Here is a 6,262-nt window from a genome sequence, read left to right as displayed (position 1 = left end):
TATTTTATTTTATTTATTTATTTTTTGAGACAGGGTCTCACTCTGTCACCCAGGCTGAAGTGCAATGACATCATCAAAGCTCACTGCAACTTCAAACTCCTCGGCTCAAGTGATCCTCCTGCCTCAGCCTCCAAATAGTTGGGACTATAGGCACATTCCACTACACCTGGCTAACATTTTTATTTTTTTGTAGAGACGAGGTCTTGCTATTGTCCAGGCTGATCTCGAACTCCTGGGCTCAAGTGATCCTCCCATCTCGGCTGCCCAAAGTGCTAGGACTACAGGCGTGAGCCACAGTGCCCAGCCCCAATTATCTTTAATTTATCCTATACTTTTTTCCCCTAATCATTTCCTGTTTATTAGCTCTACGGTTAAAATCAATAATTCTTTGCTGGCCACTATATACATCTTTGTCCTTGGGCCCAGGCTGAGAGCTAAGATACTAAAATAGATGACAACGGAGCATCTAATCTAGGACATGTACAATGATATAACCCAAAAACATGATGATTATATGAGGCAGATTGGGGGTAGGTTGGAGGTGGTGTGATTAATCTCTCTTAAGAATTTAAACTTGAATTTATTACAAGATATTTCATTTGAAGTATAAAAATGGTATAAAACAAGATTCTGTGTGAAAAGGTAGTTCCAAATATTAACTACAAATAGATGCCAGTTAAAAATCATAAGAGTGAATAAGATCACTCCCACATACAACCTGGTAATACACAAATAAGACTGAAATATGTAGGTACATTAGATGATTTTTTTTCCCCACATATAGCAGAATAAAGTTGTAAGTACCGGGATAACACATGTTGGAAATAATTTAATAACTATTAAAATATAGAGATTATTTTTTAGTTTTCTTCAAAATACTTATTACCTGCCTACCATTTTATCTTCATTTACTCATTAGTAAACTTACTCATTACTCATTAGGGGAGAAACTTTTATCTGTTTTGTTTACTCCTGTGTCCATAATGACTAGAACATTTTCTGACACATAGTAGATACTCAACATTTGTCGAATAAATGGATAAATCTCATATTTCTGTTTCCCAAACACTCCTATCATTTTATCCATTACCTCAATAACTCCATTAGTCATTTCTTTCATTGGTCGCATTTTACTATAGTAGCCCAAATAAACTTGTCTGCTGAGATTTTATCTACTCACTCAGTATATATTAATATATACATATTTTTAATAAGAAGTCAACTGGCATCACTCACTATGTTTTATATTTCTGAAATGTATCTCTCTTCACATAGCATTTTGGTGTAAATTTGGAAAATCAGTTTCCCTTCCTTTGTTTATAAAAAGATTATTAAGTACAGTCCCTCAAAAGTTATGTCTTTAACTGCTAGTCCATGAATGAAGAATAAGTCATCACATCATGGTCTTCGCCTTTACTATGCCATCTTCCAAGGATATTTTTCCTGCTCTTCTCATCTTTCAGGCTACTTCTTCAAAGAAGTTTTCCCTAACCCCTAATCTGCCTGTCTAAAGCATGCCGTCCTCCCTCCCCCATAACCCAATCACACCTCTCCCATTTATTTCCTTCACAATGCTGACTAAAATCTATTAACAGCCTCATTGGTTCATTGGTTCATCTGTCTTCCTCTGGAATGTAAATTCCTAACAGCAGGGGCCTGATCTTATTCAAGTTGATGCCTTGAACATTACCTGACAGAGTTTGGTAAATATTTGTTGTTTGAATATCAAAAAACTAGAAATAATCTAAATGTTCAGTAGGGAGGAATTGTCTCAAAAAAGGCACAATGAGTAATAGAACAGAATACTATGCAGCCATTTAAAATAATGACATAGAAATATATTTTTTGGCAAAGTAATGTGATAATACCCATAACAGAGTGAGATGATGAGTTCATGAATATCTATTCTAGATATTCTGCTGCTGAACTTCTTAGAGATGCTTTACAAAATGAACACCAGAGTTCCTGTTAAGATAAAGTGTTAGATAAGGGAACGGTATATGTGTTTGGAACTTTGGTAAATATTACTCACTCCTGAAGTAACATATTTAAAGAAACTATACAGAATAGAGCCAAGATGATGTTTAAAAATGTAAAGAACTCACAAGCTGATCTACAGTGACAGAAAGCAGATAAGTGCTTGCTTGGGAAAGAGGGGGAAAAGAGGGCCAAGGGGCAGGAATTACAAAGGGGCAGGAGGAGACTTTTGGAGGTGACAGATATGGTCATTATCTCGATTATGGTGTTTGTTTCACAGGTGTATACAAATGTCAAATTTATCAAATTGTACATTTTAAATATGTATACCTTAATGTGTATCATTTATACCTCAATAAAACTGTTTAAAAAATTAACTTGACTATTAGAAAAAAACCTATGATATTAACTATGGTCCATATATTTCTACAAATTTAAGGCAAAGGATGACTTTACTAACGAAGTTTCTAATAATGCTACCTTAAACTAGTTTTAGCTTTTCAAATATAAAAATGCTTTATGAAAAAAAGATAGCAGCCAGGCATGGTGGCACACGCCTATGATCCCAGCTGCTCGGGAGGCTGAGGCAGGAGGACTACTTCAGCTCAGGAGTTCGAGGTGGCAGCAAGTTATGATCACACCACTGCACTCCAGCCCAGGCAACAGGGCAAGACTCTTGTCTCAATTTAAAAAAAAAAGAGAAGAAGGGTGTAAGAATTAAATGAGATAATGAGATACATCTGATAAATGTTACTATAGCTACCACTTTTGCTATCACTATTTCTACTACTACAATTATTATAATCAAGAAATTTAGACAGCATAAATCCATTCATTAATGTAACATCATCTAACCTAGTCACATCTCTTACCAATTCCTTCTTCCTGTGGTATAGCCAAACAAACTACCTGAAGTCCTCTTCTCCTGTGCCACACTCTCATATCTCCTTCATCTATCTCACCTCTACAATTTTAGGTGCTGTGCTATTCTCTTGTCTTCTCTGCCCCCAACTCTTCCCTATCATCTAGCTTACTCTTAAATCATTTTTTAAAACATAGTTCAGAGCCAGGTGGGGTGGTGCATGCTTGCAGTCCCAGCTACTCAGGAGGCTGATGCAGGAAGATTACTTGAGCCCAGGAGTTCAAGGGGTGTAGAGTATACTATAATCGTGCCTGTGAATAGCCACAGCACTCCAGCCCTGCACTCCAGCCTGGGCAATAAAATGAGACCTTGTCTTTCTAAAACAAACAAAAAAACACTTAGGACGGGCACGGTGGCTCACACCTGTAATCCCAGCACTCTGGGTGGCCAAGGCGGGTAGATCATTTGAGCTCAGGAGTTCAAGACCAGCCTGAGCAAGAGCGAGACTCTGTCTCTACTAAAAACTATGATTTCTTACATATTTATATATAATATCATACATCTCATGGTATGATTTATTATATATCTATTTGTCTGTCTTCCCCTATTTTTCTATGAACAACTTGAAGTAAGGGTTGTGTCATTCTCTGCCTAGTATAATACCTAGGCTACTTAGTAGGCACTCAATATGACTACTAAAGAAATGAACTATATCAACAGTAAATCATTGTATCTGTAAACATACACTGATCAATTTGAACAACACAAAGTAGCACAAGTTCTATTTCTTTACAAAGTAGTACATATTCCATACAGCATTTATTAAAATCAATATCAACTTCAACCATTATTACACTTATAGAATTCATTATTTTGAGGATCAATACCAATTTTTTATGTTTATTTTTTTTTTTTTGGGACAGAGTCTCACTGTGTTGCCTTGGCTAGAGTGCCGTGGCGTCATCCTAGCTCACAGCAACCTCACACTCCTGGGCTCAAGTGATCCTCCTGCCTCAGCCTCCCGAGTAGCTGGGACAACAGGCACACGCCACCGTACCTGGCTAATTTTTTCTATATATTTTTAGTTGGCCGATTAATTTCTTTCTAATTTTAGTAGAGGCGGGGTCTCGCTCTTGCTCAAGCTGGTCTCGAGCTCCTGAGCTCAAACAATCCACCCGCCTCGGCCTCCCAGAGTGCTAGGATTACAGGCGTGAGCCACCGCGCCCGGCCAATACCAATTTTTTAAAAGATGAGCTATTTGTGAATACCAAAAGTAAACTTTTTTTTATTCTAATAAAAAAGTGTTAGGTCTCTTTTAGGTCTCTTTGTTCAGACCCTATGTACTAACTTCTTATTGCAGAAAAGAATATCAGCTGTAGATTTTAAAAATTGCTTTAATGTTCCCAATAAAAGTGTTTTTAATCAAGAAGGATCCATTTTTATCCCTAACCATTATTATAGGTATATTCTTTCAAAAAAGATTATGCTGCCCGATGACATTAATAAAGCTCATATTTTGAGTGTACTCTATTTTATACTTTAGTAACTTAAACTTTACATTTTAAAAACACAAATTCAGCAATAGGATTCATTGAGATATAACAGAGATTAATTTTTGGAATTTAAAAAAATTTTGGTATTTTTCTTTCATTGTAAGTCAGTCTTACAAACAATTCTGTATGCATAACTGCTTTACAGAATGCAGATTATTTCATATTGAGACTGCTGTCTGCCAAACTGCTAAACTGTATTCTACGATGATTTGGTAATTACGTATTTTTTTGTGTCTGCACCTATAAAGGAGAGCGTTGAAATCTTAGAAGACTTTAACCTGCAAATCTCTTTATTTGTCCTATATGATCTGTGGATATTATATAACAGTCCAAACTGTTTTTTTTTTTTAAAGGAATAATATAACCAAAGATTATTAAGATTTGGGCTTAAAAACACACACTTTGTTATTCTTGTAATAGAAAATATTTACATTTTAAAACAAGCATCACTATGAAAAGAGAGTATCTTTCCTGCTAAGTGCTTCCGAAAGAGCTACCATCTTTGAGAATCCATATCTTTTAATGCTGCAGATAGGCAAAACAGAATTTAATATGCTAGTTATTGCATATTAAAAAAAATTACAAGCTGGGAGCGGTGGCTCATGCCTGTAATCCCAGCACCTTGGGAGGCCAAGGCGGGAGGATTGCTTGAGCCCAGGAGCTCGAGACCAGCCTGAGCAACACAGCAAGACTCCATATCTACAAAAAATAATGTTAAAAATCAGCCAGACATGGTGACAAATGGTTGTAGTCCCAACTACTCAGGAGGCTGAAGTAAAAGGATTGCTTGAGCCCAGGAGTTTTAGGTTACAGTGAGTTATGATTGCTACTCTAGCCTGGGTGACAGAGTGAGACCCTGTCTCTTAAAAAAAAAAAAAATTACAGATGTTAACATAGAGTTAAAAACACAAAGAATAATATTAGAAAAATAAGGCTTCTTGGTGAAAAAAGGTTTCCAGCTAAAGCAGCACTGATACATTGAGGAATAAATCAAGTAAAAGAAATAAAGCTATCTATAAGGTCAAGGTAATGGGCTAAAAAGGCATTTGAAATATCTAGAATGAAAATTTTTCTTACAGGATTTTTTACATCTTATAAAATTTTATTCAACTCAGCACCTCCCAACAAATTTCCCTTATCTCATTCTGAAATATCACACTAAACGTTAAATTGCTTAAAAAGAGTAAGTTTCATACCCACATGATTTATATTATTTATTCTCATGAAATTCTGTTCATCCATTGATGGATACAATATATGTTTCCATACCTTGGCTACTGTGAATAATACTGCAATGAACATGGGAGTGCAGCTATCTCTTTGACATACTGATTTCATTTCCTTTGGATATATACCCAGAAATGGGACTGCTGGATCATATGGCAGTTCTATTTTTAATTTTTAAAGAACCTCTATACTGTCTTCCATAATGCCGTACCAATATACATTCTCACCAACAGTGTACAAGGCTCCTTTTTCTCCACATCCTCATCAACATTTGTTATCACTTGTCTGTTTAGTAATAACCAACCTAACAAGTATGAGGTGGTATCTTATTGTGGTTTTGATTTGTATTTTCCTGATGATTAGTGATGTTGAGTGCTTTTTCGTATACTAGTTGTATATCTGAATGTCTTTGGAAAAATGTCTATTCAGGTTTTTGACTCATTTTTTAATCTGGTTATTTCTGGTTATTTGGATTTTTGCTATTGAGTTTTGTTTGAGTTCCTTATATATTTTGGATATTGACCCCTTCTCAGATATAGGCTCATTAAAATTTAAATTATGGTATATACACACACGGTGGAACATTATTCAACCTTTAAAAAGAAAAGGAAATCCTGCCCCTAGTGACGATGTGGATAAACTT

General features: G+C 35.7%; 1 protein-coding gene across 1 annotated transcript in view; it reads right to left on the bottom strand.

The window, feature by feature from the left end:
- TM2D1 (TM2 domain containing 1) overlaps positions 1 to 6,262 on the bottom strand; it is a 50,935-nt gene that overhangs the window by 12,201 nt on the left and 32,472 nt on the right. The window lies entirely within an intron of this gene.

The sequence above is a fragment of the Propithecus coquereli genome, unplaced genomic scaffold (genome assembly GCF_000956105.1).
Source record: "Propithecus coquereli isolate 6110/MARCELLA unplaced genomic scaffold, Pcoq_1.0 Scaffold14, whole genome shotgun sequence".
NCBI classification, from domain to species: domain Eukaryota; kingdom Metazoa; phylum Chordata; class Mammalia; order Primates; family Indriidae; genus Propithecus; species Propithecus coquereli.
Note: the sequence above shows the minus strand (reverse complement) of the source record. Positions and strands in the feature narration are given on the sequence as shown.